Consider the following 27,774-nt stretch of genomic DNA (forward strand, 5'->3'; position numbering starts at 1 on the left):
TTCCATCTGGCTTTCATGGCTTTGCTGTCCTTAAAATAGAAGTGTAACTCAGTGACCTGATGTGTTTACCTGGAATGTTCCTGTTTTTAGTGTCTTTAGCTAATGTGCCATCTTTCACTGTAATAAATATGATTTCAATCTCTCTTTGCAATGCTCATTTGAAAACCAGAAATCCTGTTTAAATTAAGGATAAATAGTCCTCAAGAGTCCAGCAATATTCCAGCAGATAAAGACAAAAATAATCCTAAAGACCCTCCTAATACATTGTGGCTTTCCTTGGGAAGCAATTATTCTGTCCTTAGAGCAGTGGCGGGCAACCTGCAGCCCATGGGCTACACACGGCCCATCAGGGTAATCTGCTGGCGGGCCGCGAGACAGTTTGTTTACTTTGCGCGACCACAGCTTCCAGTGGCCACGGTTTGCCATTCTTGGTCAATGGGAGCTGTGGGAAGTGCACAGTCCCTGTGGGCTGCATATTGCTCAGCACTGCCTTAGAGCTTCTAGCATGCTTTCTGAATCTATACCTAACATGTGGTTTAGAGCTCACTGTTTCTGTACGTGCCACAAAATACTGCCCTGTGTTTAAAAGTATTTACATATCTTATCTGGACACTATATAGAACACCTATTTCATTTAAATATAATATTGAACATCAGTAATCTCATAATATTATATTATTATTATAATATTGAACATCCTTCAATATCTACAGTTTTTTTTCATTACACTATCTTAACAAATGGAAATTTATATCTCAGCTGAAGTGTCAAACAAATGTCTCACTGGACTACTGAAATCTGGCAAAAAGCATGTAGTGAAGAACATCCATAAAATGAAATATTTGAAAGATAATCCAAAGGGACTGAGGTTGAATTTCTAGCTTTGAATGATGGGATATAAAGTGATTTTTTAAGTTTTTATTATGCTATTCATATTTAAAACTACATTGAAAACATTACAGTTGTAGTTTAAACTTCCCAGAAGGATGGGCATTCAGAGTCAAGCCTCAAATCTTCATTATGTAGCCTCAACGGAGCACAGTAGAGTATATGAGTATTTCAATAATTTTGAAATAGGTCCTGGAAATGTGATCTTTAACAGAGAACTCTCACCTGTCAATGATTTTCCTAAAATTAGTGTTTTCCAGGTGAAATTCTTTTTTTAATTTTAAAGGAATAGCACACATTATTATGCTATGTGGTGATAAATTAAATAAAATGAAAAAAAAATGCTCATCCCCTAACACCTTGTAAGGAAAGGATATTGATATAAGAAAGACAAGATAAATGTGATAATATCTTTTATTGGACCAACTTCTGTTGGCAAGAGAGACAAGGAAACACAGCAATGCTCGTGAATATGGATTTGCAAGATATCAGCTCTTTTGTGTAGAAGTAAATACTTTTTCTTGTAGATGTTGGCTTTGTTGACTCAGGAGACCTTTCCAGTTCCTATTATCTATGGCTTGATAGGAAGACTATAGGTTTTTCATACTATAATTCTAATTCTTACCATGAGTATTACTGCAGGACATAAAGTCCCCAATTAAGATTAGGACCTCATTGTGCTAAATATTGTACAAATATGTACTGACTGTTGCTGCCCCATAGAGCTTACAGTATATATTTAAAAAAAAAAGATTGGGAAGTCAAGGACATACAAAGTTGTATTGACTTGAACAGATCTGTGGAAGAGCCAGGAATAGAATTCAGGTCACTTGAATCCCTTACCAGTAGCCTATCTGCTACACCACATGGAAAATATTTTGCAATTTAGGGTATCGCTACCCACTACAAATTTCTACCTTTGATAAAACCACTCCAAAGCTGTTAGTTAAAGAACCCAACCATAGTCTCTAAAAGTAAAGACCTTCAATTAAATAAAGATGGAAGAAAATGTGTATTGAACTGCAATCAACTGGGCCTCACCACAGTTTTGTAATATAATACATATTCAGCACCGTATAGACTATTTTAGTAAATGTAATCCAAAAGGCACCTCCATAATTACAAAACAAAGTAAATATTGATACACTGACAGAGATGTCTGTCAATTTCAGTTATTACACTGAGATACAAATACCATAGTCAACATAATTGCTTGAAAGATGCCAACACTCACCTTTTTTAGACTCTTCCTATCTAGTTTCTGAACGGAGTTTGGCATGGATAACATGCTCTGTCATATTGACAGATTATTCCCTTCATGGTATGGACAAAGGGTATGAATTCAGTGGAGCTATGACAATTTGTACCACCTGAGTATCTGCCACCAAATGTCCATACTAGTGTTCTTAGGCCTACTGGCAACCTTTGGCACTGTCTATCACAAAGTTCTGCTGATACATCTGTGGCTCTTTGCAGAGTTGGCAGAGTTGAGAAATACTGCATTGGTTTCAGAGAGATAACAAAGGGCAGTAGTGGGCAGATATGCATCCCCACAAAGATCCTCAATTGTGGATGCAGCTACCCTGCAGTCCCAATATAGGAAGTAAATAGTGATTTAGATGAAAAATAACAGGCTCATTTTACACCTAGATGAGACAAACAAAATGCTGGTGGGCAGGGAGAAGCACTTGGAATGACCCATAAGGTGTTTTGGGGGGATGAGGGGAAAGTACATTTTTGGGGTTTTTTGGGTTTACCCCAAAAGTCAGGACTAATTTTTTTTTCTTTGTTTAATTTCCAGTGGCAGGTGCCTGTACTTTTAGAGCATTAAGATCTGAGTTCTGTCTATGCTGCTATCACAGAGTCCCAGGTAGCCATAGTATTCAGCAGAATGACAATCAGTAAGTTGCTATATGGTCATGGATTTCTTACATTAATTTAAAATCCATGTTTCTACTTGTTACTTTCTCTTTCTGTTGTATGGCAATGAAACCTTCTTTCACATTTTACCTTCTTTTTTCACCACCCTCTCCCATGAGTATTAATGCATTTCTGAACATGGGAGCCAATTTACAGAGATTGTTTTGATTAATTCAGACCTTGCCTAGTTTGCGGCTTTTTCATTAGAGAACATACTTGCAGATTGAGAAAAAAAATGTTTTAAAATAACTTTAAGATTTATTCTCCCTGCCCACACATTTATTGTCACCCTCATTTTTGTCAATGAGATTTCCTGCCATACTGAGGTCATAGTTCTAACATTTATGCTGGAAGCCAGCTCTCAGGCTGCACAGCTGGGTTTACATTTTGCTTGATGTTACTTGAAGGCACAGTAACACAGACACTGCACAGGCTCCTCAACATGAATTAGTGCCATTAGCATCTCTTCAGACTGCTTTGGGGAGTAGCATCTTTACAGCTATTGTGCTCTGGCTTGGTGGGTTGATAAATGCTACTGTCTTAAGGTGAAGCTCCTGTCTTCAGAGGTTTCAGAGTAGCAGCCGTGTTAGTCTGTGTCCGTAAAAAGAACAGGAGTACTTGTGGCACCTTAGAGACTAACAAATTTATTAGAGCATAAGCTTTTGTGGACTACAGCCCACTTCTTCGGATGCATACAGAGTGGAATAAATATTGAGGATATATATATACACACATACAGAGAGCATAAACAGGTGGGAGTTGTCTGACAGACCTGTCCTCGCTTACAGACAACCCCCCAACCTAAAGCAAATACTGACCAGCAACCACACATCACTGAACAAAAACCACTGACCCAGGAACCTATCCTTGTAACAAAGCCCGATGCAAACTCTGTCCACATATCTATTCAAGTGACATCATCATAGGACCTAATCACATCAGCCATACCATCAGGGGCTCGTTCACCTGCACATCTACCAATGTGATATATGCCATCATGTGCCGCAATGCCCCTCTACCATGTACATTGGCCAAACCGGACAGTCTCTCCGCAAAAGAATTAATGGACACAAATCTGACATCAGGAATCATAATACTCAAAAACCAGTGGGAGAATACTTTAACCTGTCTGGTCATTCAATGACAGACCTGCGGGAGGCTATATTACAACAGAAAAACTTCAAAAACAGACTCCAACGAGAGACTGCTGAGCTGGAATTGATATGCAAACTAGACACAATCAACTCAGGATTGAATAAGGACTGGGAATGGCTGAGCCATTACAAACATTGAATCTATCTCCCCTTGTAAGTATTCTCACACTTCTTATCAAACTGTCTGTACTGGGCTAGCTTGATTATCACTTCAAAAGTTTTTTTTCTCTTACTTAATTGGCCTCTCAGAGTTGGTAAGACAACTCCCACCTGTTTATGCTCTCTGTATGTGTGTATATATATATCCTCAATATTTATTCCACTCTGTATGCATCGGAAGAAGTGGGCTGTAGTCCACGAAAGCTTATGCTCTAATAAATTTGTTAGTCTCTAAGGTGCCACAAGTACTCCTGTTCTGTCTTCAGAGGCTTTCTGCCACCCTGCAATGTGTTGAAATGCTCCTCACAGCTATAACAGACCATTTCAGACTGCATCTCACCTTTGTAATCTCCATTCTTCTGCCATGCCCAAAGGATGATTGACTAGTTTTTCAGTAAACATTCGTGTTAAAAATAAAATCTCACTTCATTGCTTGAAATGTGAAAATATTGCAATTAAAAATGCTGAACTAAAATTCATGGTAGTCTGCCATCTGAAACCTACTTTAAAAATCATTAAGTATTCCACCTTTGCATATATTATCATGTCAACCCTCTCCATGAACATTTATCACAAAATATTATAATCCCTTAAAATGAATTCTCATTTCTTATTCTCTTATCAGTGGGGTTTAATGCAAATCTGATTTTAATTTTAAGTTAGCTAAAAGAATGAAAGAAGTGATACTTGTTGTTGTTATCCACAAGATAATTCAGAAACAATTTGTGATGCCAGACTGTTTTTTTTCTTTTATATTCTTAGTCTATCACAGTGCACAGACATTAATTTGGGAATACAAAAAACACAATCAAGGTTGAAAAGGCATTGCTTAGATTGTTTGTGAGATGAGAGTATATCTCATGAGTATAATGATCTCTAATGAGATCCAAAACTCGTAAAGACATGGCAATATAGCTAATTCACAGCTGGAAGAATTCACTTGCTTAAAGGAAAATCATGGACATTCAGGCACCTCCAAGGGGAAAAAATACAGTAAATCATCCCATAATGTTTTAACTAGAGATTAACATGCCACTCATGTCATCTGACACAGCAAGTAATTTGAAAGAAATGCTTACTCCTTATATATAACTGATGCCTGTTATATTTATTTAATCAGAGTAGATTCTAAAGTCTAGTCTCCTGTTTACCTGCCATGGGTATATCATAGGGACACTGGTACTTTAAAGGCACAGATACAACTGGTCGAGTAAATACAGCCACTATTCTTTTGGCTAAGAAAGAAAAGTCACATAATTTAGTTGAGCTTTTCCTATTTTTAGCATTCTTTATTTGATAAGATCCATGTCTAATCAGAATCACACAATTCATGTTATGAAGATAATACATATTACCATAATGTTAACATTTGATTACCTCTCCAAATTAATTACAAATATGGTTGTATAAGACCTGTATTAGGATAATTAGGTATTACAGATGCTTAAGTTGTAAGAGTATTAGTCTGCAATTATTAATCATTTTAATTTAGCGTCAGATATTTTTGTCATTGTAAATTCCATGACTGATGCTAAATAGTAATGACCAGAGATCAAATCGAGAAGGATTTATGGGGCTAGATAATTATCTGATGTAAATCAGCATAGCTCCATCAAAGTCAGTAGAGCTGTGCTGCCATATACCCATGGAGAATCTGGATCATGTAATCTAATTCTCTTTGGTAAATATTGGTATTTAAGAGAACTTCATACTGCAAATAATTTTACCAATTTTAAACATTATAGTGGGCACAACTGATTCTTATTACTGTTAAGGTTGTATTAGGACTGTCATCAAAGCTCTTATATGTGGTAAGTGCCATTTTGTAAATGGTTTAGCCTCCCTGTCTTGCTGCACCACACAGTCAATGTTTCTGAAGACAGGAACTTGCAGCCTGCAGCTCTGGATCTCCTCTATGCCACTCCTCTCCACCACCAGTAGTAGAAAAAGACCTGTGAGAGAACTGCCCAGGAATTCATAGTAGATTTCAGATAGGGAATGGATGAGAAGGCAGAACTCAGAAGGCAGGAATAGAGCTGGAGGGAGTGTCTGGCCCTGGAGATGCTTTCTCTGCCTCCTCCCCAACTCCCTCCTATGAAAATCAACAGGGACACCCTCTCTCTTTGAGAAGACCAGGCTGGCTTCTCCATCCCCAAATGTCCTACCCTCTATCTGGGCCCCCAATGCACATAATATGAAACATCTGGGTTTTGTTGGGCTAATGGACAAGTTATATTTTTTTTATGTATAAAACCTCTTTAAGGATTTTTTATTTTGTGTATGAATCAAACCACGTTTGGAATCTGCAACAGATTAATGGTCAAGGTGGGAGAGAAGGCCAAGGAAGGGAGCATGGTGTGTTACCAATGCCAGTACTGTTTTATTTTATTAATGCAATGAGAAAATGTCCTTAACAACAGATAAAACCTATTATAATCTGTTAATTATTGCCTGATGAACAAGAAAAGAGACTTCTATGTTTTGGTCAGTTGGCACATATTTCAACATCTTGTGTCACACACATTGGCAGGTTTGAAGGTTGAGAGATAATGACTCATTATAACCTCCTTTGTTCAGTTGCTCAGTTATAGAGTTAGTTGAATGAAAATTATTCACAAATTCTTTCAGAAATGTAAGTAACAAGTTGAGTTCTCTTTTATTTGTTCATGAATACTGGTATGGCTGCTGGCTGGTCATGAAACTGTTTACAACTCCCCAAAGTCTCACAACACTTTTAATTATGATTATTAATTCAATCCAAAAGAACATTATTCAGTATTAATTGCTAATCATTTGTTATTTTCATCTAAAAAATTTTTTTTATCCACTCAGTATTACTTAGGTGACTAATCACACACTACAAATAATAAATAGCAAATGGTAAAAGGAAACAACTTTCTTTTTTTAAGAAACAAACACAAAACAGAATGCAAAATAAATAAAACATTGTGGCAAGGTACCTTCTCGGTCTCACCAGCCTCAGCTGTTTTTAGCCTTGGTGAGACAGGCTTGGGTAAAATAGTCCTTGGCTGCACAGAGACAGTCTATTCCTTCTCTCAGCCAGTCTTTTGGGCTTGTTTTTCTCCCTTATGGGAGGGAATGCAGCCTCCCCTCCTGGTGACACTACCACTATCTTACTGCTCCTAGCCTACTAGCACACACACATACACCTACCTTCCTTCCTTCCTTTTCCTAAGGGAGGAGGGTTTAAAAAGGTCTCAGGCAGCCCTTAGTTGGAATCAGCTGATCCTAATTGACCTCAGGTAACTCCCGCTCAGCTGATCCTAATTGATCTTTGGTAACCCCTTCTCAGCCGAACCAGATTGACCTGTAGTCGCCCCTCCTCAGTTGATAGGGAGGAGGGCCTTTTAACAGTCTGGGACTGTTTTCTACCACCCCATTACAGCTGTCTGTCCTGAGTTTAGCACATAGTGTAAATAACCTTTGAGTTCATAGGGAAATGGTGCAAAAGTAGTGTTGTTTATGCACTATATAATGTATGGAGGATAAAAGAGGTGTTGTTACCCGGAATTTGACATTCCTGCATGTACCCCAGAACTTGACTGTACTACAGTCAGTCATTTAGTATATTCAGCTACTGCCTTCTATAAACCAAACATCACATAGCTAGGAATAGTCTTAGGCCTTTGTGAGACAAGGTCAGACAACTGTATACTTGCAGGATGTGATAGAACGTTATGGAAGAGAGTGAGTGAATAGTGACCTTGGTTTTAGGTGCCCCTAACATGTTGTTGTTATGGCTAGAAATATTAGAGATGTTTTGAGATAATGAGTATTTTGTTGAAATTAGGAGAATTGGTGACCCAGTAGAGGTTGTTATGCTGACCCACTAGGAGTCAATATAGGTTATGTGCTTTGTTAGACTTAGCTATCAAAAAATTAGGTGAAAGTAAATACCTTGGAGCAGTCCAAGGGAGCTTTTGTTTGGGCAAGGAACTGTAATCTGAACTTTCCATCAGCTGAATGGAAAGAGGGCCCCTGGAAGTTCAGCTGGTGATCACTAGAAACCATCTCAGACTGTGGGTAACTATATATGGGATGTCCTAAACCTATTGTGCATGTGTGTGTGCTTAATATCTAATAAATAGTAGTTTTGTATAAGTGCAAGATCACTTGTATCAATCATTTATCAAATGGAAGCGCTGTGTTTCCATTGATTTATTCCCAATACTGCCTGGAGAGAAACAGTTAAATTATCAATACTTTGGGTTCTGAAAAACTCTGGGTAACAGTGTCAAATTCTTCTTGAAGCCTGTATTTAAAATGTCCTCTGCTGTACATTAGTTCTACATATTTTTTATTAAATCAGCGCTTAGGTACCTAAATATGGAATTAGGTGAGTAGAGTGCCCAAGTGTGATTTTACTTACATTTGTAATATATTTAACTGTCTCTATTGATATAGCTATTAAATTGTGTATGTGTGTGTGTTTGCTAAAACTCAACTTTCAACTGCACTAAGCTGCTATATAGTGTTTAAAATTAAAATGTCCTGCACCAGATACAATTCTCTATAGAAGGAATTCCAAGGCCCGTATCTACTAATTTAAAATCTGAGTCCAAGGAAAGTCACTAATGTAGTACAGGGACTGTCTATGCCTTAACAGTATAATCTGTCAGTAACCTCCCAAAATCACATTTCATTATAACTTAAATATATTGCTAGCAGTAGTCCATTCTGTTGGCAGCTTTGTAAATCCCATTTTAATTTAGGTCAAACAGTTTTCATAAGACTAAAGCCTTTTTTTCACTCCAATCTGCTTTTTCTTCAACATATGGGAAACGGCAGACACTCTGGGAATAGTTTTGTTTATTTCAAATACAAGCAGAGGCATATGTGCACTTTATTTATTTAGTTAGTTTTAAATTATGATGGGAAATTCACATCTGTCATGGACACCAAATTTCTTATTTTTATGTTTTAAGAAAGTATGTAACCTTTTCCACATTTTAAGATTTGCGTGCAGGAGAGTGGATATGATAATGGAGTTCACTCAATTTATTCGTGAGACCGGCACGTGGAGAAAAAATGTTCTTCTGCTTTAGATACTTTGTTATGAGAGAGATCTGTATCTCTATCATAGAACTGTAGAAATGTCAGGCCTTGGCTACACTTGCAGCTGTACAGTGCTGTGAGGTAAACCTGTCTTCGTACAGCTGAGTAGGGAAAGAGCTACAGACTGTCCACACCGACAGCTGCCAGCGCAGTGGCGTGGCCACACTTGCAACATTTGCAGCTGTGTTGAGAGCGGTGCATTATGGGCAGCTATCCCAGCATTCATGTGGCTGCAACATGCTTTTCAAAATGGGGGAGAGGGGTGGAGTGTGACAGGGAGAGTGGGGGGGAGAGAGAGTGCTTTTTGGAGCGTGTCAGCACTCTATTTTGCAAGTTCTGAACTCCCGGCCCCCTGCTCATTCATTCATTCACTCACTCACTCAAAGCAAACAACAAACTCTTTGCTTTTTCTCTGAGGTACGAGCTTTGAAACCGGCACTTCCGCATTCCTGCAGCTGGTCACAACAATGGAGAGGATTAGCCACTTGACAAGGTGATTAGTACAGAGCTGCAAGTGTTTACACTCACACCCATGAGTCGTAGCCACTCTGCTGTATCTCTTATGCTTCTCGGGGAGGTGGAGTACCTGCAGCGGTGTACCCAGGGAGATACAGCACTGTAAGTGCCCTGCCAGTGTGGATGGGGAGTGAGTTACAGCGCTGGGGAGACTTTACAGCGCTGTAACTTGCAACTGTAGCCAAGGCCTCAGACTAAAAGGGACCATCTAGTCCAGTTCCCTGCACTGAAGCAGGTCTAAGTATTATCTGGACCATCCCTGACAGTTGCTTGTCTAATGTGTGCTTAAAAACCTGCAATGATGGAGATTGCACAATATCACTAGGTAATTTTTTCCAGGGTGCAACTACCCATACAGTTAAGAAGATTTTCCCAATGTCTAACTTAAATCTTCCTGGCTGTAATTTAAGACCATTACTTCTTTTCCTGTTCTCAGTGGATATGGAGAATAGTTTGTCAATCTTCTCTTTATAACAACCTTCTACATACTTGAAAACTTTTGTCAGTCCCTCTCCCCCCACCTCCAAGTCTTCTCTTGTCCAGACTAAACAAACCCAGTTTTTTTCACTTTTCTTTAGGTCATGTTTTCTGGACCCTTAAATATTTTTGTTGCTCTCCTCTGGAATTTCTCCAGTTTGTCCACATCTTTCCCACAGTGTGGTGCACAGAACTGGACACAGTACTCTAGTTGAGGCCTTATCGGTACTTAGTAGAGTGGAAGAATTTCTTCTCATGTCTTTCTTGCAGCACTCCTGCTATTACAGCCCAGAAAGATGTTTGTTTGTTTTTTGCAATAGTATTACATTGTTGACTCATATTTAGCTTGTGATCCACTGTAACTCCCAGATCCTTTGCAGTACTCCTTCCTAGGCAGTCATTTCCAATTTTGTATGTGTGCAATTGATTATTTATTCCTAAATGTAGTACTTAACATTTGGCCTTATTGAATTTCATCCCATTTTTTCCAGACCAGGGATCGGCAACCTTTGGCATGCGGCCCGCCAGGGTAAGCCCCCTGGCGGGCTGGGCCGGTTTGTTTACCTGCCGCATCTGCAGGTTCGGCCGATCTCAGGTCCCACTGGCCACGGTTCACTGCTCCAGGCCAATGGGGGCGGCAGGAAGCAGCGTGAGTCGAGGGATGTGCTGGTGCAGCTTTATGCAGATACTGATTAGAACCAAACCCAGGACAGATCCTTTCAGGATCCCACTTGATATGCCCTTCAAGCTTGACAGTGAATGATTGACAACTACTCTCAGAGCATGGTTGTCCAACCAGTTGTGCACCTACTTTAAAGTAGGTTAATCTAGGCTATATTTCCCCAGTTTGCTTATGAGAAGCTCAGGTGAGACAGTATCAAAAAAGCCTTACTAAAGTCAACATATATCCCATCTCCTAGAACTGGAAGGGACCTTGAAAGGTCATCAAGTCTAGCCCCCTGCCTTCACTAGCAGGCCCAAGTACTGATTTTGCCCTAGATCCCTCAGTGGCCCCCTCAAGGATTGAACTCACAACCCTGGGTTTAGCAGACCAATGCTTAAACCACTGAGCTATCCCTCCCCCCTAAGGTCACCTGTTAGGGTATATTGCCTTACAGGATTTATATTTACAACTTTAAGAAGACAAGATGGTCCAGTTGTTAGGATACTCCACTGTAATTTGGGAGACCCAGGCTCAAGTTCCTGCTCTGCAACAGACTTTCTGTGTGGTGTTGGGCTAGTCACATAATCTGCCAGGGCGCTATCTGTAAAATGGGGATAATAGCAGTGCTATACCTCACAGGGCTGTTGTGAAAATAAATATATTCAAAATTGTCAGGGATGCCAGGGTGATAGAGCCCATATAAGTATTCTAAATAGATGAATGCTTGTTTAACTAATTATTTTGTCTGGGAATGTTCTATTTTACTCGTTCTTCCTTTTATATTGTCATATACAAGACTGGTCATGAGAGTATCAAAATAAACTGCCTCAGCTGACACTGAACCAGTGCTCAACTCTATTCTCCTTTTATGTTTTTTCTTTATAGTGATAGGAGCTTGTGGGTGATTTTTTTTTCTGTAATGTGTGTCATTTACTATGTGTGGTGTGTGTTTGGCTTTTGTTTGTTTGTTTTCTTTATGTTTGTTTCTTTTTGAGGAGAAAATGCTTTTGTTAGCAAGAATAACTTGTAACATTATCTAATGATGTGGAGACTTAGGCAGGTTGTTAAGATAAATGGGGTTCACTCAGTGCAGTGACTCATTCTGCATCAGCATTTTCTCATATGGGGATCCCTTATAGGTGTTGAAGGAAAAGAGTTGGAGGAGATGATTCTACAAAGCCTTCCCTTATTTCCTGCCCACCAACAATGGTCCCAAGCTCTATTAGAACAATTGAAGAGGAGATTTCATAGAGTTGCACAGGATGAAGCCATGGCCTAAATGTTGTCCAGTACTGTAGCTCCCTTTCCCGGGGTCCCCTCCAAGTGTATAACCACTAGATCTGGGTTCCTTTTGCTCACAGAGATGAAGGAATCTGGCCCATAGTAATGAGAAAATTCATCTGAATGAATTAGGCCTAAACACAAGGTCTCAGATCCCTGTTGTTTTATTTAGGAAATAATGGTTCACATTTAGCATAAACTATTGCAGGAAATTTGTCAAAAAGCTCCCACTATCCTATGGTTGGTATGCTGTTCACGTGGGTTGCCACAATAAATCTTACACTAATAAGGGTATCATTATGCACTAGTCAGGACACGATAAGGTATAGAAAATTATGAGGGGAAGAGACACTACATGATCAGACTTGTAGAAATCACTCTTTGGGAAAGCTGTGCTTACTTTTCTGTGTTCACTGGGAGGCAGATCAAAGCACAAAGGGAATTTTACAGAGACATTAGCTTTGATTAAAAAGTTAAATGCCATCCAATGTCCAATCGCTCAGGATAAGCACGAAATGAATTCATTCAGTGCCCTGCAAGTTATATTACTGACACAATTGAAAGTCAAATAATACATTTCAAATGTATTGTGGCTTTAGCCAATATGTTTTGGCCTATTTCATGTCAGGTATAAATCAGTATTTGTGTCAGATATTGATTAATATCTAGTCACTTAGGACTCTCTACAAGTCTCTTTCAAATTGTTTGAGCTGGAAATAAACAGGCACCAGTGATATCATCAAATTCCAGATCTTTAGTGTTTGTTAGCTCTGCAATAACTTAGCCTTGGTCTTTTTAATAGTTTGATCATGTGGTCACAAGAGAACTGAGAAGTACAGTAGACACTTATCACTGTTTAATTAAATGTAAACAGATCTCTTACTCCTAAGTGAAGTTGTGTAAATATGACACCAGTTCACAAAGGCTCACTGTTTCAAAGATGTGAAGATGGTGTCATACACAGGATATTTTTTTCCAAGACAATCCAAGAATGCATTAGATAATCATGTCGGCTTTTTTGTGTTTTTTTTGCTACCCAGTGGGTCCAGTCCTGAAATATGTGCAGCATAAGTGGGCTCAAGGTGTTGTATGCACTTAACTTGCAGTGAAGTCAAATGGGAGTTGAAGATGCTTAGCAACTTGTTGAGCCCTACGTGAAACAACAAGGTATTGAGTTATTTTAAATTTTAACTTGGCTACATGTATATACAGAAAATACTGCAGTAGTAATAATCAAATCACAGTGCAGATAGTAATGTTCTGCAGATATGTCTCTCTCTTTTGTAGGAAAGCAAATCTCTTTTGTAGGAAATGGTAACTGACTTTTTAAATTTTTCTTCATGAAATAAATTATGGATTTAAAAATCAAGTTAGATATTTTGAATATATAGACATTTAAAATAAGAAATTTCACAGATATGAATATTTTCATAAGATTTATAAATAAAATCAAATGTAGTTACTATCTGAAATATAATTTGGTTAATGTTTGTTTCATCATCGTAAATGCTGTTACTACTGATAGTGAGTGACTAGCAGCACTGGACAGTGTGGGCAGTTATTGGGTAAGCACCTTTGGACATTTTTTTCCATACCTCTCATTCCTGATCAGCAATGATACCCAAGCTATTCCAGTCCAGGGGCTCTGCCTTGTACCAAACTGTGCAGTGACTTTATGATGTGGAAAATAATTCAGAAAGAAACCTGAGACCATTAAATTTACTTTTACTTGTCACCTAAATCAGATTTAAACTCGTGGTTCTAGATATGACAGACAGGTGCCATAAGGCTGTATGCTTCCTTGGCTTTCATGCAAAAACAAGTATAGCGACTTACTACAAATTCCCCATATTCTATGCACAAGCCAAAATGTCTATTAGTCCTATACATTATTTTGCCTTACCCATTATCCTCCTTAAAACCCTCCTGCTGTGATGCCTACCAAAAAAAAATGAAAATGATTAGGATGTTGGCATGCTGAGACCACTGCCTCTCATGCTGACCAATATTCTTACATTTGTTCCTTGTAGTCCCATGTCTGTATCCATCTGTGGTATCTTCTCCTATACTTAGACTGTAAGCTTTTTAGGGCGGGGACCATCTTGTGTTCTGTGTTAGCACAATGCCTAGTGCAATGGGGTCCAGATCCTTGACTAGGATTCCTAGGCACTACGGTAACACAAATACATAAATAAATAAATAACCATAATACTAATACCTAACTTCTACATAGTATTTTTCATCAATAGATCTCCAAGCACATCACAAAGAGAAGTAAGTAGCATTATCATTATCCCAATTTTACAGATGGGAAAACTGAGACATGGACATTATTAATGATAATAATTATATAAAGAGGAAGAAAAGGCCTATTCAGGTGTTCTGAAGCTCAGGAAAACAAAGCCTGCTTATGAGAATGGGGGACAAATCAGGGCAAATCTAAAATACAATAAAAGAATGTTCTGATCCTGTGCCATATTGTGAATGGAACCCTCATATGTTTAATGTTATTCATACAAGTGTTTGTAGTGTTGGGGCCTTAATATTTAGCATTAGCGATAATAAAACTATGTGTTGTATTTAGTAACTGATCACTAACTTAAAAAAAATCATGCATTTATAAAAGGGAGGGACTGTCACCTCTCCATTATATCCCCTCCATTGTTAATGTTGAAGCTACCTCTTACTGAACTATTTTTTAATTTTCTTCTCCCCCTTCCAATTTTACATAAACAAACTGAACCTTCACATGCCACATATCAGGGTAGAATAGTTTAGGAACAGTCACAAGCCATTGAGATTACTTGAATACATGAAGTTACCCATATGGATAGGTGTTTTCAGATCAGACCCCAAGTGTTCCCTGACTAATGGAAAAACATACAGGATATTATAGTAATACAGTGCAGTAGGTAAGTTGCTAGGTAGTTGTTTTTTTGTGGGGTTTTTTGGTGGGGGGTGTTGTTTTTTGCATGCCAAGACAAGCTAGACCAGTATAAGCCAGGGTTAAACCTAATAATATGTGTGCACACTAGGTGTTTCCATCAGCTTAATTACACAGCTTTTTTAAAAATTCATTTTGCCGAATTTAGCACTTTTCTAGCATAGACAAGACCATGTTAATAGATAGTCCTTGTTCTGAAGAGCTTTTATACTCTTAGTAGACGAAAACACAGAGGCAGACAGAGGTGAAGTGACATGCCTCCAAAATTACAAAGCTGGTCACTGGTCCAGTAAACAGAACCCAAGTCTTCTGAAACCAAGTGTAATACCTTACCCACGGAACTAGAACCCTCTCTTTTAAATATCAGTGTTCATGTAACCGTTGTGACAATAAAAATTATTAAAAAGGACATCTAAAATAGCAATGAAGACCTAAAATGTATTGATGTTTAAATATTTGTTTTGGAATACACTGAATGAAAGAGTAATATACTAACTTCTGATATTTTAAAAAAGGATACGTATGAATACATTTGGAGAAATTTTCTTTGTTCCATAATTTATTTTTGTTACAGTAAAGTGCCTAGTTAATTACCCCTTATATATATAAATACTTGATACTATATAGAATGGTCTTTCACAAAAATGAACTGAAATTAGTAGTGAAATATCTATTTTTATATGTATACTGCATGTATACCTTAAAAGACTTTCACCATCAGTAAAATACCAATGAAAAAAAGACATTTTATTTCAAACAGCAACAAAAAAATACCCCCCCCCCAAAAAAAAAAAATTACAATATTAAATAAACATGTATTTCAAGTCCATCAATAGCAAGGAAAATAGGAAAGTACAGGCAGAACTGTTTAAGCAGATATTAAGATGTTTAGCCTTTGGGATGCCTTTCTTGGGTCATACACTTGTTGCCACATAGACCTAGTTTAAACCTCACAATGTCCAATAACAGCATGTCAAATCGATGTTCACCGTTGAATAATGTTTTAGGGTATCCAGAAGATCACATTCCCTTGCAATTCATTGAGCATCTCATTTAAAAGCACTACAGCAAAGTATATTTCTTACATAGGGTTTTTCTTTTTAATGTAACCTGCATATAAGATATATATATAATATTCAATATATGGAAATAATGGTGTTAGGGGGCTTATATTTTTATCCTCTCACTTCTCTGGTCCTTCTCGCATGAACAGAGAGCAACAATACCCAAAGTTGAAAGGCGTAAACAATTTGATGTTTATTGGGGTGAACTTTTAGCAAGCATGATTTTAGTTTTCTTTTTTAGTGTTCCGCTTCCCAGCTCTGACACCACAGAGCCATTTTTGTTCCCATTTTCCCCTTAGCAAAACATGATTTCAATTTTCCCACCCGCATTCTCCCCCTTACTTCCTGATTGACTGCAGACTATATAGTAAAACTTGAGTTTTGCTTAGCTATACCTTAACCAATTATTTTACTGAAATTTAACTAACCAATTTTAACATACTGTAACATGGTTATTTAACCAATTATATTTTACCACCTTAATTAGTTTACACCTAGCAAAATTAATTATACAGCAGACAGAAACAATTACAGAACCAGACAGAGACCATGCAAATAAACATACAAAACAATACAGAAGTGAGGATTTTACAACTACATTTATTCAGACATAAGGGTTTTTCAGCTGTGTTTATTAATAAGTAAGTTTTTCCCATCAAAAAACTATTAAACTAATTTTTTTACATGTTTTAGGCTCTTTCCTTTCTCTGGAGGTAATAAAAATATTAGAACAAAATTGTATTTTTAACAGCCCAATAGAACCTTATTTTCATGTAATTAGTTTAAAATGTAAGAATGTAACCGTTTACTTTTCAGCTTATGGCTGCCTTTGCTGCTTAGCCAAAGGCCTTACTTAGCCTAAAAACTAAGCCTCAAACTATCCCTTACACATACAAAAAGTAATTTTAATTCTTTTTTTTGTACCTCTATAACTAGCTAAGTAATAAAAATACACCTAAATTTTTAAAGTATAGGCCTTTACAAACAGGCCTAAATATCTATATTCTAACAAATGGGTATACATAGTAAGTGATTATCCTGCTAAAATATGTGACATCTCAAAGGGTATGCTTGAAGGATAAAGTCAAATTCAGTTTATCTGTAAGGCTTTACTTATGTGATTGAAGGATATTGTTGTTGTTGCTTTTTGTTTTTGTTTTTTCTTGTTTATGGATATCATAATAATATGGTTCAGTGCTGGGGCAGAATATGATCATTTAAATGTCATCTCTTTGTGTGCTTAGAGTGAAATTCTTCCAGGAAAGGACAGCCTGTGCATGGATGTAAGATCAATGGGGTGAAATGAGGAAGGAGTAGTCCCTCAGGGTAGGTGGGTAGTGGAGGGTACTGACATCCTTGCTAGCCCTGCACAGGAGAACATAGGAAGCTGAGAGTTACAGATAGATAAGGTGAGTGGAGGCTGAGTGCCCTCAGTTTCAATCATAGTGACCCTAACACTCTGTGCTATTGGTACAAAGCGATTGTGGTCATTACTCCCATCTGGAAGCTGTATTAGAATCCATGGGGCTTCAGAAGAGGCAAAGCTTGTGCTTCAGTCCTACATTCTAGCCCTGGGCAGGAATGATAGATACTCTCCCCCCCCCCACAGCTCCAGTGCACTTAACAATATAAATCCTAATGACTTCAGCTTTGTGTATGTGAAATAAATTATGATAGAGCTGGGATATTACATATCAGCAGGAGTTAGTGTAACTTTATACACCTTGATATAGAAAAAGGGTCTGAACCAAAACTCGAGATCAAAACGTACATAAAAATGGTTCAACATAAAGATATTGCCAACAGAAAAAGGAACTAAACACAGGAAAGAAGCAGACTTGATTCATCTCTCATGTCAGACTTTGGGTCCCATCCTGGTGCTGAACACATACATATGATACTGACTGCCCTCAATTCCTATTGACTTATGTGGGAGTTCAGGCTGCTCTGAACCTTGCAAGATTAGACCAATGTTTTTTAAGACATAAATATAAGTTTTCTTCCAAATAGGTATCTGGACAATTATTATGGAAATATTGTTAGAAATGGAGTGTAAGTATTGGTATCAGTGAAACCATCAAATTGGCCTTTGGCAGTTAGCAGAAGTTCTTTAGAGATTCTGTCAACTCCAGGGGATATAGTCAAACTTTTCCTTGTTCCCCAGTGATGCCTGCAAACCAGTCTGGCACTAGACCAAAGTGGAGCAGATCTGATAATAGGAAGATCTGTTAAGCTTTCAACCAGAACTAAGTGGTGTAATGAAAAGCCTATTAAAGACAAGAGGAAAGGATACAAGGGGATTGGAAAAAATAGACCTTTTATACGTGCCTTCCAGGCCTTAAATTAAAATATGAAGTCGGTAGCAAGAATTTTATGACTCCAGCCTTGCGGTCACATATCATATTTCCATTTTTATCATAATTTCCAACTTGTAAATTATAGAAGACATTTTATAGTGTACAGTAATTATATAACAGTTATATAATCTATACAAACTAACATGATAACTATTTATAAAGCATCTTTACTTTCAAGACTCTTGAGGTGTTTTACAATTCAATAAAGTATTCAATCACTAAATTAGTCATTTAATCCTGATATAATAAAGCAACCCTCTTCAAGCTAAAGTATAGGAGGAGATACACCATAGGAAAAAAGAAGGAGAGAAGGGGTGCTGGAACAATTTTTATAGTGGGGTGCTGCTGATGGAAACCATGGAAACCATGTATTTGATATTAACACTTCAAGCCCAGGGAGAGGGGAGCACTCCTCGTTCCAGCACCACTGAAGGATAGAGACTCTAAATAAGTGGCCAATGAAGCCCATAATAATCAACACACTTGCAATAGGGTTCAGGTGTTGCTCGAGACAACACACTTGAGTATGTTCAGGTCAGATACACTGCTATTTCTAGTGAATACATATTTCTGTATGAATTGGCATTTTACAGTTGTCAGGGTTTTATTTTTTACAAGCAAGGAATGACAAGGAACTTTTTTCTGTTATGGAATAGGGTCCAATTCTGGAATGAGTTGAGCTCCTTCAGATGCTGTTCAGATTAATGGAAGTCAAAAGGATTCACTCCTTTGGGGTTAGTTGCAAAAATACTCACTGCTTGAATATTTAGGAGGAGAATTATAAGCTGAACAGATAATTATTTTTGGTATCCCCAGATATATGCAAATTATTTTATGGCTACCAAAAAAGTGGATAATTGTGAAGCTTTCCCTAGAAACTTGTTAAAAAAACCTGCTTTTGTATAATCAGTTTTTTTCTCTTTTGTTTATTCTTATAGCCTCTTAAGTTCTGTATATGGCAACCATAAGAAATAGAAGTAAAAGGGGTCAACGAAACATAAAGATTGACTCGCACCTCCAGTTATCCCATGATTCCAGCCTCTATCATCATTTGTTAAATTTTCCAAAAAAAAATCTTCATTCTTTCTCCCATGTTGTCCCTAATGCTTAGGAGAAGCTCCCCATAAACATCCACAAAACTGACTCGTGATCCTCTTTCAGAACACTCCTTAAAACTCTCCTTTGCCATATTGTCTACAAAAAACTTGATAAGTATTGGGCTGCTGGTGTGTTCAGACCACTGCCTTTCATGATGACAGATACTGTCTCATTGTTTCCTTGTATTCCTCCATGTGTCTGTATCCATCTGTTTTCTCTTGCCTTATACTTATGTTGTAAGTTCTTTTGGCAGGTACTGTCTCTTTGTTCTGTATTTGTACAGCACAAACCACAGTGGGGTTCTGGTCCACGAGTGGGCCCCTAGGCACTATAGTAATACAAATAATAAAGGCAATAAGAAAAGTAAATATTTTACCCATTAAGAAAACGTTCACTTTAAATAGACAAAACATACATAAAACTAAGTGTACTGAAATATACGTTACACCAACAAGTATTCCATGAGCCTGTGGCCATGGAATTTGACTCAAAATTCACACCCTGCTCCTGAATTTTTGTAAACAAAAATAGTCATATCCTTGAGTGAAGCTGTCCTGTGCTCAGCATCGAACCCAAGGTGGGGTTACAGAGATGCTATTATGCCTTATCCACTCCTCAGTCTGAGGAGAGCCTGGAACTGCACATCGGATGCAGGGAGGGTGTGTGGCAAGACAAGTCCCTTTGTACTGCAGGAACAGTCCAGGAGATCTTTCCCAATGATTCTAGCCCTCCAGGTTAAAAAGTAAACCTTGAAAAGCTGAGCTAAATATACCCCAATGTAGTGTTGAAATAGTTGTGCGCTATTTCAGTGCTGATTATTTTGACAGACCCACCCAACTATTGTGCTTAGCCATAGTTCCAAACTGCCTTCAAAATACCCTCAGGAGACAAAAGCCTCAGCTACACTTTATATAACTGTCAAAATCTCCACTTTATCCCTAAGAACATCTGTAATGCAATTACTCATTGCCAGAATAAGAATTTGTAATGTATCAAAAATGAGATTATGAGGCCAGCCTAAAATAAATGTACCGTAAATCAATATCTAAATAGCATAAGGGCCTATTGTACCGATTTACATGTTTAATTCATTAAACATTTCCTTTTAAAATTAAATTTAGATGCTACATAATGCCTACATCAGATTGCCACAAAATCCAGGGTTCTTGCTGCAGAATTTTGGCTCATCTTGCTGGAGAGTATGTGGGACCTTGAACATATTGCTTATTAAGGGTGCTTATCACCTCCAGCAAATTGCTGTGTAGCTTGAACTAATAATCGACATTATGGAGAACTGAGGGCACCCAGATCCATGCAGGATCTGCCTTGTGAAGGGAAAGCTTACTGCATGTAACAATTCTATCTGCTTTTAAGTTTTTTCTGCCTCTGCAGTATCTGAGTACTTTGGCGTTTCTATAGTTGAATTAGAAATACAGTGAAAAATTATCTATTACTAAATCCATTTGGCTCACACTCCCTCTGGGCTTTGTTTTGTTTTGCTGAAGTATTGCTTTTCAAATTTACTGAACTGGATTTGACTAGCATCCTCCTGGGCTTAGTCTATATCTGCAAAAAGGGAAAATCTAAAGACACTGGGGAAGAGAGCATACATTTTTTTCCCCATCCTCTGCCTTTTAATGTTCCTGGAAATTGCAAAATGCAAGGTGGAGGAGTCGTGGAGTTATAGCTTGTGATGGGTGTCAGCCTTTTGGGGATTCTCGTGGGCTGGAAGCACTTTTCCCTGATTCCACCATTGAGGAAAACAGGTCAATCCTATAAATGGTGCAGTGAAGTATACAGGCCAAGTGTTGCTTGCAGGGAGTCCATGTGGATTGGTTCATAATCTAGATCCCAGAAGGCTCATGTGGGTCCCTGGGAGTGAAATTCCAGTGCAGAGGGAGTCCTGAGGGGTAGATAGCTATGCGTCTAGCTGAGCTATTCGCTTGTAGGTAGATGACTTGCATTACCCTGATAACTTATCATGATATATAAATGGCTGACTTCTTTTCTGGTGGAGGAAGACCAGAGCATGAATAGACAGGCTTTTGAGAAGAGAAACAGTGCTGCCTTCCTCCCCTTCCTCCCCCCTCGGTGTGTTTTTGAAATGGAAGGCTATTGGGGCACTCAGGCAGAGACAATTTATGAAAAAAAAATAGTTTTGTTCAGAAGAGTGAGGCAAGCAGCCCGAGGAATCCCCAGTTAGCCACACCACACACCTTTACTCATTGAGTGAGTACTGTGATTTTGTGCTGCTGCTGCTAAGTAAACCTGTATTGAAGAGAATGAAACTTTTATGTAGAAAAATTACTTCAATATTATATACCAATTGCACCTGCCAGATGTACACCTTTTAAGGTATGTATCAGTTATATCAATCTAATTACATTTGAGATTGTAAACACCTTAGGACAGTCATTATAGTTGTACACTCTTGTTTCTCAGTAACATAGCAATGATCTTGAGAGTGGAGAAAGAGACTTTAGATATTGAGATGCTCATTTCTATAGTGTCTTCCATTTGAGGATTTCAGAATGCTTCCAAAACATTAATGTAGAGTTTCTCAAACTTAATATAGCAAGATCTTCCACAAGGACTACATCCCCACCCACTTAAAAGAGAACATCATCCCGCCCACTTGCTAGTTAATTGCATTATTGGAGCTGAAAGCTGTAGTCCTTACTTAGGCAAAACTACCTTTGAAATCAGTGATGTTTTTGCCTGAGGAAAGACTGCACAATTTGACCTTTAGAAAGGTGTTTGACACTGCTGCTTCATTTGCTGATTTATGAAGCTAAAAGTCTAGACACAAGTGTGAGTGATGGGACAGATTGTGATACAGACAAGGGTTACACAATATTTACTTGCCTTCAAACTCTTTCATGGCAGTGAAATATTTCCCTAGAGTTCAAAAACCCTATGTTCTGCCAAGCCGTTTGTATTAAAGGTGTGAAGCCAGCCTGTCTTGTTTATTTCTGGGTATATATTTCGAAGAAATCATTATTTCACTATGTTTTGTGAATAATTAGTTGATTTACCAAAACCCATCTTGACACTGTTTTACAATTATGTTAGGTGTCTTACCATAGTCTTGTACTGATACCTTTCTACTATTGTCCTGACATCAAGGTTATGAATCATGAGATCTAGGTCACAGACTCCCTATATGACTTTGGTAAGTCACTTTCCCTAGGGTCTAGGTCACAGACTCCCTATATGACTTTGGTAAGTCACTTAAAACTTTCTCTGCCTCAATTTCCTCAACTGTAAAATAATAATTCCCTTTTCACAAAATATGTGATATAGCTTAATCAACACATTCTGGGATGCAATCCAGACCAGTGAAGGGTTGTGTCACCACCTGCCCTGCAATCTGGGATGCCTTACAATGCTTTGCTGCAGTAGCTTCCAATCTGGGCTCCTCACAAATGGCTGCAGCCTGCCAGAAGTGGCCCCAGCAGACTTGGTTACTACCTGCAGAATGACCCCAAAACACTCCAACTTCTGAATTTTCCAAAAATAATGCATGTTGCACTGGCCAGCCCTCTCCTGGGGGTGGTCCCTGTAAGGGCTCAATGTACAACAATTTGGTACCTTTAATAGAGTTTCCCAGACAGTTCAGTTTTAACACAACACTGGATTAGTATTGATTCAAGAATAAAACAAATTTATTTAACTACAAAGAGATAGATTTTAAGTGAGTACAAGTACAAGGCACTAAAGTCAGAAATGGCTGCAAAAGAAATAAAGTTAAAACACTTTCTAGTGCTGAATCTTAACAAACTAAACTTGGTTCAAGATAAAATTCTTACCATATGCTCCCAGCTAACCAAATAGGCTAACCAAATTTTAGCTCAGAATCTCTCCAAAGTCAAATGGCTTCTTCCTTTGGTTTCTTAGGTGAAAGAGAAAGAGGGCTAGTTAGGGAGAGATACATTTGGGTGTTTTTGCCCTTCACTGTTATACACCCGTCACCATCTGAAATACATTTTACTGAGGGTTACCCCTAGATAAAGTTCATCCCCTCTGTGAGGTCGGAACCATGTACAAAAATTATTGCAACAGTCTGTAGGGTGTGAAGACAGGCTGCATTCAGTCACATCTATTAAATTTTGTAAAGCTCATTGAGCACCTTGGATGCAAGACACTATATAAGTGCAAATTATTAAGACAGAGTTGCATTGATGAAACTTTGTGGCCATGGGAGTTCTCTTCACATTTCCACTGATGAAAATCATATAATTTTATCTTATAATTATGACATTCTCTCAACTGACTTGTATTTACATTATAAATTGAGACATTACTAAGCTCTGTTTTAGGTCAGGTCTATGCTAAATAATTAGGTCAACCCAGCTATGTCCCTCAGGGGTGTGAAAAATCCACACCATGACCAGTTTAGATAAGCTGACTAATGTAGACAGTGCTATGTTGACAGAAGAATTTTTCCACCAACTTAGCTACCACCTCTTTGGGATTAACTACATTGATGAGAGCGCTCCTCCCTTTGCTGTAGTGACTACATTGAAGTGCTACAGGGACACAGCTGTGCTGCTGCAATGTTTTTAGTGAAGACATAGCCTCAGTGACTGGTAAAGTACAGTAATTTGGGGGATGGGAAGAGTCTATATGCACAATGGATGTGTGATAAGACCCTTAGTGATGGACAGGTGTTTTTGTTTTTTTGTCTGTTTGTTTAAATAGTCTAGCCTGTACTGTAAAACTTGTCTTTAAAAACGGTTAGATAATAGGCTTCTTAGTCATTTTTAGAATATAGTGCTAATGTGACCTACACTGATATTTTCTGAAGTTAATGCTATTTTAAATCCGTAACCATGAACTCACTGTAAACTTTTTGTTTTAATTTGAACTCAGGCTAAAAGAAGCACAAAAGGGATCCCTGAAACCCAAATGCAATTCACAATTTATATAAAGTGTTTAATTACAAGGTGATGTAGATATATTCTGATATAACAAAGGACTGGCTTTCCCACTGACCATGTCTTAACAAAAAGTATTATTTCTATCCTGTATATAACAATGAAAGAAAAGTTGAGGCCATAAAAGATGAGAAGCAGGATCTATAACATAGCAACACTAGGTCTCCCATAAGATTTCCAAGACACTTATCTCATTCTGTTCTTTGAGAAATGAAACCTGAGATTCTGTAAATTGAAACAAAGCAAGAAAGCTTAAAAGCTGCATACTGCTCCTTCTCAGTGTGGCCTTGGAATAATGAAAGGTCAAGACCAGTGATCATCCGTCTCCATAATTTCACTAGCAATTGGCAAACACAATTTAGAAACTGCCAGGAAGTGAAATTGATCTCACTCCTGGAGAAAAGAGTGTCTATCTCTTAAGATTTCTTTACTTTGGTATAATGACAACAACAAAAAATCAACCACATTCATTGCAACTTTATGAAGTCCACACGGCTTGTACTACAACCTACATTCAGAGAATGTTACCTATCAAACCAAAATTTTAATGACGTTAAAGTTGTCTGTGAGAAACCTAAGGAAAGCAAGTAAAGTTACACTTGAGAATGGATCTCTATCAAGCTTTACAATTTGTATGACCACAATACAGATTATGTGGCTGAATTTGTGGAGTGGATCCATAGCAACATTTAATTATTTTTATCAGTGAATATAACTTTTTGCTACAAACATGGTAAAATTTCACCATAGACAAGAGGTAAGCATTTTCCTGTAAATTGCCATGTTTTGCAAAGAAATTTTGCTATTTTAATGACAAATTGATAGCTTCTATAAACCATTTTTTTATTATTTTCAAAGAAAACCCATTTGAAAAAAAAGTTGTAAATCATACATTTTACTGTCATACTACATAGTGAGGAGTTGTGGGTGAGTGCACTTGAAATGAACAGAGAAGAGCAGAAAAATGTCTGGAGTCTATGTATGCATTATAGGTGGAGATGGCAGTACTGGGTATATTTAAGTCTATGCCTTAGCTATGGAAACTATGCCAACATAGCTATTTTGGCTTAGCTATGTTAGCATAACCCTGTAGCTAGACACAGCCTACACTAGCAAAAGGGGTATTTCCACTGGAGTAGAACCACCATCACCTCAAACTAAGGCTATGTCTACACTTAAATCGCTACCACAGCACAACCACAGTGCTGAAGCTGCACACCTGTAGTGCTGCAGTGTAGTACTCCTGGGGGAATTCTGTGCTACTGCATGCACACATAATTAATGAGCCACGGGTGGTGGCTGAGTGTGGGCACAGAGACACATAGGGACAGGGGAGGAGGGTACAGAGCTACATAGGGACATGGGGAGGGGGTGTAGGGCCACATGGGGATGGGGGCAGTGAGTGTCTGAGTGGAGGTGCAGGGACACATGGGGATGCAGGGACACATGGGGACAGGGCAGATGTGCCTGAGTGAATGGAAGAGACAAGGGGTCAACCAGGGGCTATACGGGGGAAGCTCCCTAACAATCCCCCTCCGCCCCCGAAAAAATCCTGTTCCATATTTTTCCCACCCATATCCAACAACCCTCCAAGTTCACACCAGGCTCCTTCCCAGAAATTTAGTCCCTCTCCCTCAGCTCCTCTATTACCTCTGATTCCCCTAAGGCTTTGCACTGCTTCTGAGGGATGCCAGAAATATGATTCTGTATTGTAGATTACATGAATTATTACTCAGAGTTCTGTACTAATATGCCTAGTAAGGAATCTATTTGTCAAAAAACATTTCCTGAATCTTTTTTGTTGTTTGTATTGTCACAGACATACTTGCAGACAGGTATTTTGAAATAAATGACTAAAAATAATTGAAACTGGTATGATTATATTGTGTTATTTTAACAAATGAAATATGCAGAATTTTTCAGAATTTTACAATATTGTATGCAGAATATTTATTTTTTGTTCCAACATTTTTAATTTTTTGGTGAAGAATTCCCCCACGAGTATTGTAGATATTTGCTACAGTGACAGGAAGGGTAGTTAATCTACCTCCCTGAGAGGCAGTAGCTAGGTAGATGGAAGAATTCTTCCTTCAATACCTCACTGTCTACACTGGCGGGGGGGTAGATCGGCATAGCTACAACACTCGGGGTGTGGATTTTTCTGACCTCTCAGAGATGAAACTATGTAAATATATGTTTTCAGTATAGACCAGCCCTATTGATGGAAGCATTTGTTCATCAACAAATCTGTGTTTACGCTGGGGGTTAGGCTGGCATAGCTATGTTGGTCAGGAATCTGTATTTCCCCCCCCACAACTCTGAATGACATAGCTATGATGACCTAACTTTTAAGTGAAAACCAAGCCTAATGTTGTCTGACGCTTTCCATTATAAGACACTGCTTTCAGTTGCTTATCACATCTCCAAACTTTAACAATTCAGGCTGCAATTTTCCATGTGAGGTGTCTACCTCGTGCTGATTTTTGGGGGGACATTTTAGTTAAAATGATTCAGTCATTAAAGAGAATGATATTAAGGGGAAAATGCATTGTTTTACCCATGAAGAAGTTAAATTGTTATTAAATGTTAAATGTTTCTATGAATCAAATCCACAAATACAACCATATCAACTCTATTTTGTTCATACTCATCATGAAGTTCTCACAGCTCCATTATCAACTGTAACTTTCTTTTATTTGTGTGTGGATGATAGTAGAGGAAGATAGGGGAAAGAGCTGGATTTGGTGAATAGGAGCCCAGGGAGAGTGTGGGTGGATCGGAGAAGAAGGGGGTGGATCAGGAGCTATAAATGGATAGAGATAGGGGTGGAAGTAGGAAGGGGGTGGGGAACTTCCTCAAAACTACACAAAACTTCAATTAGGCCACTAGTGTGCTCAAGCCACTGTTTATCATGGTGACTAATACTGTCTCATTGTTTCCTTGTACTCCTCCATCAATCTGTCTGTATCCATTTGTCCCTTTTCTTATTCTTAGAATATAAGCTCTTTGGGAAAGGGTCCTTTTTTATATTTGTGTTTATACAGTGCCTAGTACAATGGGGTCTGGTCCATGACTAAGCCTTTTAGGTGTTACAATAATACAAATAATAAGTAAGTGTTGTGGTAAACAGATACAGACTTGGGGGATGAGTAACAAGGGCAGAAGAGTCAACTAACGCCCCTACTTTACTTGCGCTACATTGATGACATCTTCATCATCTGGACTCATGGAAAAGAAGC

The 27,774-nt window shown here is 38.2% G+C and overlaps 1 long non-coding RNA gene across 1 annotated transcript in view; it reads right to left on the reverse strand.

Annotated features, from left to right (window-relative positions):
- Positions 1-7,290, reverse strand: part of LOC135980839 (uncharacterized) — a 56,829-nt gene extending 49,539 nt beyond the window's left edge. The window contains exon 1 of the long non-coding RNA XR_010597735.1: positions 7,082-7,290. This is a non-coding gene — a long non-coding RNA (uncharacterized LOC135980839). The remainder of the gene's footprint in view (positions 1-7,081) is intronic.
- Positions 7,291-27,774: the final 20,484 nt, after the last annotated feature.

This window comes from Chrysemys picta, chromosome 1 (genome assembly GCF_011386835.1).
Source record: "Chrysemys picta bellii isolate R12L10 chromosome 1, ASM1138683v2, whole genome shotgun sequence".
Lineage (NCBI taxonomy): Eukaryota > Metazoa > Chordata > Testudines > Emydidae > Chrysemys > Chrysemys picta.